The sequence below is a fragment of the Lissotriton vulgaris genome, chromosome 6 (genome assembly GCF_964263255.1).
Source record: "Lissotriton vulgaris chromosome 6, aLisVul1.2, whole genome shotgun sequence".
Classification (NCBI taxonomy): Eukaryota; Metazoa; Chordata; class Amphibia; order Caudata; family Salamandridae; genus Lissotriton; species Lissotriton vulgaris.
Window position 1 is genome coordinate 355,932,288 of NC_141694.1, and position 16,393 is coordinate 355,948,680.

The window sequence follows — 16,393 nt, forward strand, 5'->3', positions numbered from 1 at the left end:
CAAAAAACAAGCCACAAACCAACAGCAAAGAAACTCAGGGCCTTATTTTTGAAAGCCTTGCGCCACCGGTGCGTAATTTTTTTTCCATGTTAAAAGTGATGCACCTGTGGCACAAGCCAATCAAAAATAATGCCCAAATATAAATACCATTGATTTGCTCCCAAAATCGTTTTTTGAATAACATTTTACCAACACAGCGCAGGTCCTATGTACAAGCATTCAATTTCACTCCTGAAACCTCACTGTTTCACAAAAGACAATTCCTCTATCTTGCATATGGAAAGGGGCGACCACTCGGTCCCCCCGAACGTATGGTTGGGGGCCCAGATCCTCCCGGGAAACCATTTTGGGCGGGGGGCGTGTCACGGCTGGTATGCCCAAAGCGGCGCTCCTTTTCCCGCCCAAGAGGGGTTGTCCTAGACACCTACACCGATGGCCACGCCCAGTAGGCGTACCGGCGGAGGGTACACGCCCTCCAGGGGAAGAATAAAGAGAGCGGGAATCCGAAGAAGCATCCTCTTGTTCCTGTGCTTGGAAGCTGCACCCACTCGTTGCACGTGAGCCCTCGACGGAACAAGGAGCAATTTTGAGAATTTTATAATTCTTGTGTTTCTCTTTCAGCGAATTCCGTTTCTGATCGTCTTAGAGTGACTACTTGAAAGGAATGCCGGGCAAAAAGGCAGGAAAGAAGTCCGAGACTGAACAGATGCTCCGGATGTTGGTTGGTAGAATGACGAAGATGGAACGAACCGTTGGACGCGATATGGCGACCATGAAGAAGCAGATGGCTGCGATGAACAATCTGGGTAAACCAAAGAAGGTAATAGGCCCAGCATTGCCGGACGTTGCCCCGGAGGGTAGGGGGAAGCGGGTCAGGAATAGGGCCCCAAGGGGGGAGGTCCCCGTCCCCGAGGTACCCCCGGCGAGCCCCGTCGTTCCTGTCGAGGCCCCTATACTCCCAGACGCGGGTCAGCCGATACCTGTTGTGATTACACCCGCTAGCGAGGAGGACATGCCGCCTGAATTGGCCGCCCAGTTGGCGGCTTTGCTCGGCAAGAAAACAGGGGGTGCGACGGCACCTGGAGACACGGCCGAAGAGGCCAGATTACTAATGCAGCAGTTGCGGCAGTCGCGAGATGCCGCAAAGGCGAATCTCCCTCTTCTCCCCCCACAGGTAACCTCGGAAGGACCGGTAGCTGGCGTGGAAAAAACTGCGGGAACGTCAACCTTGCCGGGTAAGCAGGCATTGCCAATGGCGGGGGGGGGGGCTCATTGCCCTCAAGGCGGGAGAAAGTGGTTCAACATATCCCGTTGGCCACGAAAGAGTTAATTTGGGCTGACAAGTATGTGAATATGTTCTCTTTGTTAACTGACCATCAAGAGATGGAGTATGCTAAAACGCAGAAGGATTTGTGGCACCCGAGTGTATGGTGAGCCAAGATGGCGGGTTTTAGGGTGGATGAGACAATAACAAATTGGGCCAAGGCCTTTGCAATGTTTACTGCCATTATTGGGGAACGTAAGCCTGAAGTTTTGTCTGAATTGTCTTGCTATCAGGTACGAATAATGGATTTTTACGAAACATATGAGGGTAATGAATGGATGGGTTACGACATGAAGTTCCGTAAGGCCAAAGAGTACGATTCATCTCTGACGTGGGATTGTCTCGACTCGATCTCTTGGCAGAAGCAGCTCTTGCTGGGCTCGACGAAGGCGTCCTCGCCTGGCGAGAATGGGTTGGGGTTTTCCCACCAACAGCCCGCGGCACCCTTTCGAGCGGGCGCAGGTGGCAATCACCAACCAAGGCCCGGGGGGGATGGGGGAAAGCGGGGGGTCTGTTGGAGCTTTAATAGAGGCAACTGCTCCAGACCGCAAGGGGCATGTAAGTTCAGGCATGCATGTGCGGGTTGTGGGAATTCCTTGCACCCGGAAATTTCATGCAGATCCAAAAATGGCGGGTCGGGAGGTAAGGGGGGTCCAAACAAGACTGAGGAGGGACACTGTGTATCGTTACCTACCCCGTTGATATCATGGCAATAACTCCCTGGCTTAACGAATACCCTGATCATGTCTCCGCTGGAGTGCTGAGGAACGGATTCTTATATGGTTTCCGCGTTCCGGCGGGGGATTTTCGTGGGGAATCACTTTGTAGAAACCAATTATCTGCCAGGCATAATCCGGCGGTGGTAGAGAAGAAAATCGAAAAAGAAATTTTACTAGGCCGGGTGGCGGGCCCATACCAGCGCCCTCCAGTGGCAAATGTTGTTTGTTCCCCGTTGTGAGTGGTCCCCAAAAAAGACCCAGGGGAGTTTCGGATGATCCTTAACTTATCGGCACCGAAGGGTCTCTCGGTGAACGAAGCGATTGGAAAGGGGCGACCACTCGGTCCCCCCGCACGTATGGCAGAGTACCACGATCCCCCCGGGAAGCCATCTTGGGCGGGAAGCGTGTCTCGGCTGGTATGCCCGAAGCGGCGTAGCCGGGGCGCGCTTTTTCCCGCCCTAGAGTGGGCTGGCCTAGACACTGACGCGGCTGGCCACGCCCTCGGGGCAGGCAGGGGCGGGTTTACGCCCGCCCTGAAGACGGATAAAAGGGGACGCAAGACCAGAAGGCATCCTCTTGTTCCTGTGCTCTGAAGCTGCACCTCCTCGCTGCACGTGAGCTTGAGACGGAATGAAGAGCCAATTTTGAGCGTTGTAATCTTTCTTTTGTCTTACAGATACTCTGTCGGAGAAATGCCCAAGAAAGGCGGAAAGAGAATGACGACTGAACAGATGCTTCGGGTCCTCATGAAGGAGATGACCGAGCTGAAGAAGCGGGTGGCGGAGAGAGAGGAGGAAGGGGGGCCGGAACGTCCTTCGGCTGGAGCAGCCCCAGGAGGGAGAGCCAAGAGGCCAAGGAGGGGACCAGCTGGGGGAGACGTCCCGGTTCCCCGTACCCCGCTCGAAGCGCCAACCCCAGTACCCGTGGAGGGGAATCCGATTCCCGTGGTGGTCACCCCGGTGTCCAATGAAGATATGCCGCCCGAGCTGGCAGCACAACTTGCAGCGTGGTTGGGCGAAAGTAGTGAGGGCGCCACGGCTGTCGACGCGCAGGCGCTGATGAAGCAATTGCGCGAGAAACGGGATGCAGCCAAGGTGTCCGCGCCGGCTGCAGTAGTTGACAAGCCACAAGGGACGATTACGACCGCAGAGGCAGCGTCCGGTGCAGGTAAGCGGCCATTGCCGATTGCGAGGGATGAGTCAGCACCCTCTCGTAGAGAAAGGTTGGGTCAACATGTGCCTTTGGCAATTAAAGAGAAGATTTGGGCGGGGAATATGTGAACATCTTCTCGTTGCTTGTTGATCATTATGAGGTGGAGCATGTTAAGGGCCAGAAAGACCTCATGCATCCGAGTGTTTGGCGCGCAAAAATGGCCGCCTTTAAAGTGAATGAGAATATTGGCAATTGGGGCAAAGCATGGGGGATTTTTACGTCAATCTTGGGGGAACGTAGGCCCGAGTTGCTTTCCGAGTTGCCGACCTATCAGTCGCGAATCATGGGGTACTCGACGTCACACCAGGGTAACCATTGGTTCTGCTACGATAATCTTTTTAGAAAGGCTAAAGAGCATAATAAAAGCTTAACCTGGGATTGTTACGATTCTTTGACATGGGATAAAATGAAAGAGACAGGTATGTTGAAAATGCCATTGGTAGGGAGTAATGTTGGCGAATCCTCCCGCCAATATGCGGGGACGCCCTTTCGATCAGGTACGGGTACCGACGATTACTCGAGACCTGCCAGCAATACAGGGAAAAGGGGGTTCTGCTGGAATTTCAACAGAGGTAAATGTACTAGGCCCCAGGGATCGTGTAAATTTAAACATGAATGTAGTGGGTGCGGGTCGTCCCATCCTGAGTCCACGTGCAGAGCCAAAACGGGTGATAACGGGGGTAGACGAGGCGCCAAACAGGTCTAACATAGTCCGAGGGGCGCCTTTACCTACCCCGATTGATACCTTGGCGATGATTCCCTGGCTCAGTGAATACCCGGATCGTACTGCTGCTGGGGTGCTGCGGAACGGGTTTTCGTATGGTTTCCGCATCCCAGTAGGGGACTTTCAGGGTGTGGAGAAGTGTAAAAATCAACTTTCGGTCCTGCAGCATACGACCGTGGTACAGGATAAGATCCGGAAAGAGGTTACTCGAGGTCGGGTTGCCGGCCCGTTTAGTGTACCCCCGGTGCAGAGTTTTGTTTGTTCTCCTTTAGGGGTGGTCCCCAAGAAGGACCCGGGTGAGTTCCGACTGATTCATAATTTATCAGCTCCACGTGGTCTTTCTGTAAACGATGCAATAGACCCAGAAGTGTGTTCGGTGCGGTACGCATCCTTCGATGAGGCCGTAGCCATTTTGAATCGCCTGGGGCCCGGGGCGCTGATGGCGAAGTCAGATATCGAGTCAGCGTTCCGATTGCTCCCGGTACACCCAGACGACCAGCGTCTCCTAGGTTTCATGTTTCAGGGTCATTATTACATGGATAGGTGTATGCCGAAGGGGTGCTCTATATCTTGTGCCTATTTCGAGAAATTCAGTAGTTTTCTACAATGGGTCTTCACAAGGAGGACGGGTTTCCAACATGTAATGCATTACCTTGATGATTTTCTGTTCCTTGGGGCAGCCGGGGATCCCGAATGTGGCCAGGCCTTGGCCGATTTTTGTGTGTTAATGAAGCAGTTTGGTGTGCCATTGGCACCAGGTAAGACGGTGGGTCCTGCGACTTGCCTCGAGTTTCTGGGGATCGAGTTAGACTCCAGTGAGGGTTGTTTTCGTTTACCAGCTGACAAAGTGGGGAAGTTCAGGGCAGCCCTGCAAATGTGTATAAATGGATCTAAAGTTACGCTGCATCAATTACAGCAGTTGGTGGGACAGTTGAATTTTGCCCTGAGGGTTATACCGATGGCCCGCCCCTTTTCCCGTTCAATTGCCCAAGCTATGGTCGGCCTAAAGGAGGGTCATCATCGCACGAGACTATCGGCTGAGGTCCGCCAGGACATGCGCATTTGGTTAGCATTTCTGGCGGATTTTAATGGTCGAGTCGTCTGGAACAAACCGGCCGTGTCCTCTGAAGAGCTGGGGCTATGGACAGATTCGGCAGGTAGCATAGGTTTTGGTGCCATCTTCGGCACAAAATGGTCGGCACAGAGATGGCCGGCATGGTGGCATGACAATGGACTGACAAGTAATATTGCTTTCCTGGAACTTTTCCCCATTTTGGTGGCCCTGAGAACCTGGCCCGAAGGGTTCAAAGATCACTCTGTGGTTTTTTGGTCTGACAATATGACCGTGGTCGAGTGCATCAATAGCCAGGCAGCACGATGTAAACTGATTTTAAGACTACTCAAAGAAATTGTTTTACTGTGTATGCAACTGAATGTGCTATTCAGAGCAAAACATGTCCCGGGGGTAATGAATCAGGCGGCTGATGCACTGTCTCGTTTTCATATGCAGGCTTTCTCGGGTTTCCTTCCCACAGCGGACACAGGCGGCACCCTTTCCCGAAGCTCTCTGGTCTCTCGGTGCCCCGAACTTCGTCACCTCGTGGGAGAGAGCCTAGCACCAAGGACAAGGAAGGCATATGAAGGGGCGTTTCGGTCCTATTTAGCCTTTTTTGGGGACTGATAGAGAGGGGCTTTGGGGCCACGAGGAATGGGTAGTGAATTTTCTGATGTCCTTACGTAGGGCTGGGAAATCGGTGGCTACGGCCCAGAGGCATCGTGCTGCCATTTCCTTTGTTGCCAGGGCTCATGGTATCCAGGACCCGACAGCGTCTTTCGTTGTACAGAAAGCGCTGCGTGGGTGGCAACGCCTTGAGGGTCGCAGAGTAGATGAGAGGCGCCCGATAGGTTTGGATAGGTTGGCCCAGTTGTTGGCCACACTCCCTGCCACATGTTCATCTCAGTTTGAGACGGTGTTGTTCCGAGCCGCTTTTACGCTGGCATGTCATGGAGCGATGCGGGTAAGCGAACTGGTGGCAAGGAACAAACGGGATGTGACAGGGGGTTTGTGCCAGGAACACGTTCAGATCAGAGGAGAGACAATGACTGTCTCCTTTGTCAGGTCCAAGACCGATCAAGATGGGATGGGTGACTGCATAATCATACGCAGGATTCCCGGGTCCTCCATGTGTCCGGTAAAGTGTTTAGAAGACTACCTAGCACGAAGGGTGGCATCATGGGGGGGGACCTTGTTGAGACACGCGGACGCCACCCCACTGACGAAATTTCAGTTTCAGCGGTTGCTTGTGATGTCAATTGCCGCTGCGGGCTTGAACCCGGGCGAGTTTGGGACCCATTCCTTTCGGATAGGGGCTGCTACGGAAGCTACAGCTAGGGGTCTTAATGTTGAACAAGTGAAACGAGTGGGGCGTTGGTCCTCCAAGTGTTATAAGAGGTATGTGCGGTTGCACATGTTGTGAAGCTGTAATGATGTACTCACGCTTCTTGTTTTTGTTTGGTTTCCAGTTACGCAAGCCTACGAGGCGGGGCGGACTATGCAGTCGACCCAACACCGGGCCAGCGGTCAGACATCACCGGCTGTGAAGAAGGAGGTGTGGGTCGTGGGCCACTCATACGTGAGGCGTGCCGCGGACGTATTCAAAGCAGGTGACATGATTCACGTAGCTGGGGAATACGGGTACAGTGTGTCCTTCTACGGAAGAGGCGGTCTCTGTATTGACCAGTTTCAAGCATTTTTCGAGGGTTTGTTAGGGCGGACGAGGTCACCGCCGTCTATAGTCATAGTACATCTAGGGGGCAATGATTTGGTCACCACCGGTAGACGACTTCTCCTGGAGGCAATGCTTTCCACTGTAGGTTGGTTGGCGAGGAGAGTTCCGGGGTGCACAATTGCGTGGTCCCATATGATCCCACGAAAGGTGTGGCGAGGGGCTATTTCTGTTCCTGCTTTAAATCACTCTGTGAGAAAGCTTAATAACAAAGTGAGTAGGTTGTTCCGTTCCAGGACATTGCATTCTATTTCGCATGGCTGTATTAATGATGACAGTATGTATTTGGGGGATGGTGTGCATTTGTCTCGGGTGGGGAATGAGTTACTCATAGGAGACTTCTTAGCATGGTTAAAAACGTTAAAACATGACCTTTAGGTAGGAGCTTTGTGGGGGGTCCGGATAGCCGGTCAACTATCCGGCCTGTGGCGGTAAGGTCATGATCGGTGAGCACTAATTGGAAGATCCCTATGAGTGGGCGTCACCCAACACGGATGGGAGCGCTCGGGAGAGGTGGCCATTGGCCCCTCAACGGGGAGGCGGTCCCTTCTAAGGATGGGTCGCCGAAAGAAAAGGAAAGGCGGTCAAGGCCCCTTCCTGTGTAGGAGGGGTTACAGCCCCCTCCTGGGGAATTTCCCGGGGCCAGTGACGTCTGCGACGGCAGATGTGGTAAGTTGTGCGGGTTTAGGGGGGGGTCTACGCTACCTTCTAGATACCTCACACGAGTCCTCGAACGACCTTTAAGTGGCGTCGAGTTTTATTGGTGCCCCCGTCAAGTCAAAGGGAAATTGGTAGTTGCACTTGAGGTACGCCTCAGTGCTGTCGCCCCTCACAAGTGGGGGGGGTATGTCTGGTTAGGGATATTGACACCGGTTACGACCTTGCCGTTGGCCCTTAAACGTTAGGATGTACAATTTCATAATTTCAAGTAAATGTTTGTAGGATGTTAGTTCGGCTAGGAGAACCTCTGTATTAGAGAATCTGTTAAGGTTAGCCAAACATCGCAATGTGGTAATGAAATTGTACATTAATATGAAACTGTTGATTTAATGTTTTAATTTTGTTTTAATAAATACGGCCGGGAGGGTCACTCCCTCCCTCTTCCAAAAACTTCAAGAACTGTTTCCTGTTTCCCTCCTTTGGGGATTGTGTTGAGAGGGGGTGGCGGGTATCTCAGCCATATGGAAAGGGGCGACCACTCGGTCCCCCCGCACGTATGGCAGAGTACCACGATCCCCCCGGGAAGCCATCTTGGGCGGGAAGCGTGTCTCGGCTGGTATGCCCGAAGCGGCGTAGCCGGGGCGCGCTTTTTCCCGCCCTAGAGTGGGCTGGCCTAGACACTGACGCGGCTGGCCACGCCCTCGGGGCAGGCAGGGGCGGGTTTACGCCCGCCCTGAAGACGGATAAAAGGGGACGCAAGACCAGAAGGCATCCTCTTGTTCCTGTGCTCTGAAGCTGCACCTCCTCGCTGCACGTGAGCTCGAGACGGAACGAAGAGCCAATTTTGACCCACCCACCAGCCCCTGAAGACAGCCAGTTGTTTTGAATAAAAGTTGATGGATAATTCTAATTTCGTTTACAGGTTGTGGTATTATCGTGTTGATTTTGAGTGTGTAATAAAGAATGGTCTATTTCATTTATGTTGTGATTAAAGAAATTCGGCTTTAGTGTTCATTTATAAGCATGCTTTTAATACGGTCGTAGTAGCCAATGTATTTTTAGTTTAGTAGGTTAGTTAGCATTGTCGTATTTATTTTGGTCGGGCGGTAAGGTCATGATCGGTGAGCACTAATTGGAAGATCCCTATGAGTGGGCGTCACCCAACACGGATGGGAGCGCTCGGGAGAGGTGGCCATTGGCCCCTCAACGGGGAGGCGGTCCGTTCTAAGGATGGATCGCCGAAAGAAAAGGAAAGGCGGTCAAGGCCCCTTCCTGTGTAGGAGGGGTTACAGCCCCCTCCTGGGGAATTTCCCGGGGCCAGTGACGTCTGCGACGGCAGATGTGGTAAGTTGTGCGGGGTTTAGGGGGGGGTCTACGCTACCTTCTAGATACCTCACACGAGTCCTCGAACGACCTTTAAGTGGCGTCGAGTTTTATTGGTGCCCCCGTCAAGTCAAAGGGAAATTGGTAGTTGCACTTGAGGTACGCCTCAGTGCTGTCGCCCCTCACAAGTGGGGGGGGTATGTCTGGTTAGGGATCTTGACACTGGTTACGACCTTGCCGTTGGCCCTTAAACGTTAGGATGTACAATTTCATAATTTCAAGTAAATGTTTGTAGGATGTTAGTTCGGCTAGGAGAACCTCTGTATTAGAGAATCTGTTAAGGTTAGCCAAACATCGCAATGTGGTAATGAAATTGTACATTAATATGAAACTGTTGATTTAATGTTTTAATTTTGTTTTAATAAATACGGCCGGGAGGGTCACTCCCTCCCTCTTCCAAAAACTTCAAGAACTGTTTCCTGTTTCCCTCCTTTGGGGATTGTGTTGAGAGGGGGTGGCGGGTATCTCAGCCATATGACCCTGGAGTTTGTTCGGTGCGGTACGCATCCTTCGATGATGCCGTCACCATGTTGAATCGCCTGGGGCCCGGAGCGCTGATGGCGAAGTCAGATATCGAGTCGGCGTTCCGGTTGCTCCCGGTACACCCACAGGACCAGCGTCTGTTAGGCTTTGTGTTTCAGGGACGTTACTACATGGATAGATGCATGCCAATGGGTTGCTCCATTTCTTGTGCCTATTTTTAGAAATTCAGCTGTTTTTTGGAGTGGGCATTCACTGAGGCCACTGGGCATAGCCATGTTATGCATTATTTAGATGATTTTCTGTTCTTGGGGGCCGCCGGCGACACAACATGTGCGCAGGCTCTACAGGAGTTTTGTATCCTCATGAGGGAATTTGGGGTGCCATTGGCACCAGGTAAGACGGTGGGACCATCTACTTCACTCGAGTTCCTGGGGATTGAGCTCGATTCTGTGAAGGGATGTTTCCGTTTGCCGGGGAAAAAGGTAGCTAAATTTAGGGCTTCCCTGCAACTTTGCCTTAGTAAGGACAAGGTGACCCTGCATCAGTTACAACAGGCAGTGGGTCAGCTTAACTTTGCCCTGAGGGTGATACCAATGGCTCGCCCCTTTTCACGCTCTATTGTACAGGCTATGGTCGGTCTAAAAGAAGGACACCACCGCACGAGACTGTCTGCAGAGGTTCGCCAGGACATGCGTATTTGGTTGGCATTTCTGGCGGACTTCAACGGTCGAGTAGTGTGGAACAAGCCGCGAGCGTCTTCGGACGAGCTAGGTTTGTGGACTGACTCGGCGGGGAGCGTTGGGTTTGGCGCCATTTTCGGCAATCGATGGTCGGCGCAAACATGGCCGACATGGTGGCACACCAGCGGTCTCACAGGTAACATTGGTTTCCTCAAACTATTCCCTATATTGGTGGCTCTGAGGGCATGGCCGGACGAGTTCAGAAATCGCTCAGTGGTATTTTGGTCAGACAATATGACTGTGGTTGAATGTATAAATAATCAGGCAGCACGCTGCAAGTGGATTTTGAGATTGCTGAAGGAAATTGTACTGATTTGCATGAGACTAAATGTACAATTCAGGGCAAAGCATGTTCCGGGGGTACTGAATCATGCTGCTGATGCACTCTCTCGTTCACATATGCAGGCGTTCAGGGGTTATCTACCGACTGCGGACCTAGCGGCGGCACCATTCCCCGAAGTACTCTGGCTACTCGGTGCCCCGGATTACAAGACCTCGTGGCAGCAAGCTTAGCCCCCAGGACAAGGAAGGCATACGAAGGAGCGTTTCATTCCTATTGTGCATTTTTGGGTCCGGCAGGGGATCAGACATGGGGTCAGGAGGATTGCTTCCTGAGGTTTCTGGTGGCATTACATAGGGAAGGCCGATCAGTGGCAACGGCCAATAGGCACCGGGCGGCCATTTCATTCATGGCGCAGGTGCATGGGGTCAAGGACCCGACATCTTCCTTTTTGGCAAAGAAAGCTCTTCGGGGCTGGCAGCGCCTTGAGGGTCGGAGAGTAGACGAGAGGCGCCCGATTGGGTTAGAGAGGTTGTCCCTGCTCATGGCAATACTACCCACGACATGTTCCTCCCGATTCGAGGCAGTTCTGTTCCGGGCCGCATTTGCATTAGCATTCCATGGGGCTATGCGGGTGAGTGAACTGGTAGCAAAGAATCAGAACGATGTGGAGGGAGGTCTGTGTAGGAATCACGTCCTGATTAGGGGTGATTCAATGGTGGTTACAATAGCTAAGTCCAAGACTGACCAGACAGCCATGGGAGACAGTGTTGTGGTCCAGCGCACACAAGGGTCCCCCATGTGCCCAGTAAAGTGCATTGAGGAATATTTGGCACTGAGGGCGGATACATGGGGTGGGAGTCTGCTGAGACACATCGATGCCACCCCACTGACGAGGTTTCCGTTTCAAAGGGTGCTAACATTGGCAATCGCAGCGGCGGGCTTAGACCCGGGCGATTTTGGGACCCACTCCTTCAGGATAGGGGCTGCTACTGAGGCTACAGCCAGGGGTCAGAGTGCCGAAGAGGTGAAACTGTTGGGACGATGGTCCTCGAATTGTTTTAAAAGGTATGTGCGGTTGCACATGTTGTGAAGTCAAGTTACATGCACTCATGCTTCTTGTCTTCTGTTTGATTTACAGTTTCGCGAGCATGTTATGCGGGCGGAATTTGCAGTCGACCCGGCTCCTGGGGACCAGCGGTCAGAGATCACCGGCTGAGGAGAGAGTGGTATGGGTTGTGGGCCACTCATACGTGAGGCGGGCCTGGGACGTATTCAAAGCAGGTGGCACGACTCACGCAGCTGGGGAATACGGGTACAGAGTGACCTTCCATGGAAGGGGCGGGCTCTGTATTGACCAGTTCGAATCTTTTATCGAGGGACTCTTAGGGCGGCAGAGGTCACCGCCATCTGTAATCATAGTACACCTGGGGGCAACAACATGGTGACACTCGGTAGGCGAGTATTACTCGAGCGAGTTTTGTCTACCGTTAGTTGGCTGGCGAAAAGGATCCCGGGGTGCACGATTGCATGGTCCCACATGATTCCCAGAAAAGTATGGCGGGGGGGGGGCCTGTCGGTGTCAGCACTGAACCATTCAGTAAAGAAGGTCAACAACAAAATTGGTAGGTTGTTTCGCTCAGCGCAGTTGCACAGTATTCCGCATGGGTGTATTCGGGGCGATCACATGTATCTCCAGGATGGGGTTCACTTGTCTCGGGAGGGGAATGTCTTACTCATAGGAGACTTCATAGCATGGTTAAGGGGTTTATGTAAGCATGACCTTTAGGAGGAGTTTGTGGGGGGGCCGGATAGCCGGTCAACTATCCGGCCTGTGGCGGTAAGGTCATGATCGGTGAGCAGTAATATCAAGGTCCCTAGAGGGGGGGGCCACCCACTATGGATGGGAGTGCCTGGGGGGAGGCGGCCATTGTCCCCTCCCACGGGGAGGCGGCACCCACTAAGTATGGGTCGCCTAGGGGAAGACGGCCATAGACCCCTTCCAGGGGAGGAGGCGGTTATATGCCCCTCCTACGAATTTCCCGGTGCCCGGATATCCGCGACGGCAGATGTGATAGACAGTGTGGGGTGGGAGGGGGAGTCCACGCTGCCTTCTTACAGACACCTCACACGGGTCCTCGTACGACCTTTAAGATGGCTTCGAGTTTAGATGGGGGCCCCCAACAAGACAAGGGAAATTGGAGTTGGCACAGAGGGTACAGTCCTCTGCGCATGCGCCACTCACACCGTGAGGGCGAGAGTTTTGGTAGTAGGGATCTAACACCGGTTGCGACCTTGCCGTTGGCCCGTAATGTTAGGGATGTACAATTTTAATTTAGAAAGTATGCATTTGCAGGATGTTAGACTCGGCTAGGAAAACCTTTGTATTAGAGATTTGGTAAAGTTAGCCAATGAACATGTCTTCATCGAAATGTAATAAATGAAAATTGTACATGATATGAAACTTTTATTTAATGTTTTAATTTTGTTTCATATTTTAATAAATACGGCCGGGAGGGTAACTCCCTCCCGCCTTCCAAAAGTTCAGAACGACGTCCATCTCCCATCATTGGGGATTGTGTTGGGAGGGGGTGACGGGCATCCCGGCCATATGGAAAGGGGCGACCACTCGGTCCCCCCGAACGTATGGTTGGGGGCCCAGATCCTCCCGGGTAACTATTTTGGGCGGGGGCGTGTCACGGCTGGTATGCCCAAAGCGGCGTAGCCGGGGCGCTCCTTTTCCCGCCCAAGAGGGGTTGTCCTAGACACCTACACCGATGGCCACGCCCAGTAGGCGTACCGGCGGAGGGTACACGCCCTCCCGGGGAAGAATAAAGAGAGCGGGAATCCGAAGAAGCATCCTCTTGTTCCTGTGCTTGGAAGCTGCACCCACTCGTTGCACGTGAGCCCTCGACGGAACAAGGAGCAATTTTGACCCACCCACCAGCCCCTTATGGCAATGTTTTTTCTGCAATAAAGTCTTTTTCCTTTTTGATAAACATCTTCTTCCCTCAGGTGTTGTGAAGTATGAAGGTCTAGTTTAATGATGTGATTTCTGTCCGAAGGTACTGTGTTCTTGTGGCATAGACAGACATGCGAGTAGATAAGATGATGGGTTTTTTCTCTTTATAGGTAATCAATGTCGTATTTATAAATTTTTTGGTCGGGCAGTAAGGTCATGATCGGTGAGCAGTAATTTCAAGGTCCCTAGAGGGGGGCGCCGCCCACTATGGATGGGAGCGCCTGGGGGGAGGCGGCCATTGGCCCTTCCCACGGGGAGGCGGCACCCACTAAGTATGGGTCGCCTAGGGGAAGACGGCCATAGACCCCTTCCAGGGGAGGAGGCGGTTATATGCCCCTCCTACGAATTTCCCGGTGCCCGGATATCTGCGACGGCGGATGTGATAGACAGTGTGGGGTGGGAGGGGGAGTCCACGCTGCCTTCTTACAGACACCTCACACGGGTCCTCGGACGACCTTTAAGATGGCGTCGAGTTTAGATGGGGGCCCCCAACAAGACAAGGGAAATTGGAGTTGGCACAGAGGGTACAGTCCTCTGCGCATGCGCCACTCACACCGTGAGGGCGAGAGTTTTGGTAGTAGGGATCTGACACCGGTTGCGACCTTGCCGTTGGCCCGTAATGTTAGAGATGTACAATTTTAATTTAGAAAGTATGCATTTGCAGGATGTTAGACTCGGCTAGGAAAACCTTTGTATTAGAGATTTGTTAAGGTTAGCCAATGAACATGTCTTCATCAAAATGTAATGAATGAAAATTGTACATGATATGAAACTTTTATTTAATGTTTTAATTTTGTTTCATATTTTAATAAATAGGGCCGGGAGGGTAACTCCCTCCCGCCTTCCAAAAGTTCAGAACGACGTCCGTCTCCCATCATTGGGGATTGTGTTGGGAATGGGTGACGGGCATCCCGGCCATATTTTCCAAATTTTATATATTCCTCTATCTTGCATATTTTAATATCAAGCATTTCCCAAAAACATACCACAAATCAACAGCAAAAAAAACTCAGGGCATTATTTTTGAAAGCCTAGCGCCACCAGTGCGTCATTTTTTTCCCATGTTAAAAGTGACGCACCTGCGGCACAAGCCAATCAAAAATAAGGCCCAAATGTAAATACCATTGATTTGCTCCCAAAATCGTTTTTTGAATAACATTTTACCAACACAGCGCAGGTCCTATGTACAAGCATTCAATTTCACTCCTGAAACCTCACTGTTTCACAAAAGACAAATCCACTATCTTGCATATTTTAATATCAAGCGTTTCCAAAAAACATGCCACAAACCAACAGCAAAGAAACTCAGGGCCTTATTTTTGAAAGCCTTGCGCCACCGGTGCGTCATTTTTTCCCATGTTAAAAGTGACGCACCTGCGGCACAAGCCAATCATAAATATGACCCAAATGTAAATACCATTGATTTGCCACCAAAATCGTTTTTGGAATAACATTTTACCAACACAGCGCAGATCCTATCTACAAGCATTCAATTTCACTCTTGAAAACTCACTGTTTCACAAAAGACAATTCCTCTATCTTGCATATTTTAATATCAAGCATTTCCAAAAAACATACCACAAACCAACAGCAAAGAAACTCAGGGCCTTATTTTTGAAAGTCTTGCGCCACCAGTGCGTCATTTTTCCCATGTTAAAAGTGACGCACCTGCAGCACAAGCTAATGAAAAATAAGCCCAAATGTAAATACCATTGATTTGCTCCCAAAATCGTTTTTTGAATAACATTTTACCAACACAGCGCAGGCCATATGTACAAGCATTCAATTTCACTCCTGAAACCTCACTGTTTCACAAAAGACAAATCCGCTATCTTGCATATTTTAATATCAAGCATTTCCAAAAAACATACCACAAACCAACAGCAAAGAAACTCAGGGCCTTATTTTTGAAAGCCTTGCGCCACCGGTGCGTCATTTTTTTCCCTTGTTAAAAGTGATGCACCTGCGGCACAAGCCAATCATGAATATGACCCAAATGTAAATACCATTGATTTGCCACCAAAATCGTTTTTGGAATAACATTTTACCAACACAGCGCAGATCCTATCTACAAGCATTCAATTTCACTTTTAAAAAATCACTGTTTCACAAAAGACAATTCCTCTATCTTGCATATTTTAATATCAAGCATTTCCAAAAAACATACAACAAACCAACAGCAAAGAAAGTCAGGGCCTTATTTTTGAAAGCCTTGCGCCACCAGTGTGTCATTTTTTTCCCATGTCAAAAGTGACACACCTGCGGCACAAGCCAATCATAAATATGACCCAAATGTAAATACCATTGATTTGCCACCAAAATCGTTTTTGGAATAACATTTTACCAAAACAGCGCAGGTCCTATGTACAAGCATTCAATTTTAATCCTGAAACCTCACTGTTTCACAAAAGACAATTCCTCTATCTTACATATTTTAATATCAAGCATTTCAAAAAACATACCACAAACCAACAGCAAAAAAACTCAGGGCCTTATTTTTGAGAGCCTTGCGCCACCAGTGCGTCATTTTTCCCATGTTAAAAGTGACGCACCTGCAGCACAAGCCAGTGAAATATAAGCCCAAATGTAAATACCATTGATTTGCTCCCAAAATCGTTTTTTGAATAACATTTTACCAACACAGCGCAGGTCATATGTACAAGCATTCAATTTCACTCCTGAAACCTCACTGTTTCACAAAAGACAAATCCGCTATCTTGCATATTTTAATATCAAGCATTTCCAAAAAACAAGCCACAAACCAACAGCAAAGAAACTCAGGGCCTTATTTTTGAAAGCCTTGCGCCACTGGTGCGTACTTTTTTTTCCATGTTAAAAGTGATGCACCTGCGGCACAAGCCAATCAAAAATAAGGCCCAAATGTAAATACCATTGATTTGCTCCCAAAATCGTTTTTTGAATAACATTTTACCAACACAGCACAGGTCCTATGTACAAGCATTCAATTTCACTCCTGAAACCTCACTGTTTCACAAAATACAATTCCTCTATCTTGCATATTTTAATATCAAGCATTTCCCAAAAACATACCACAAACCA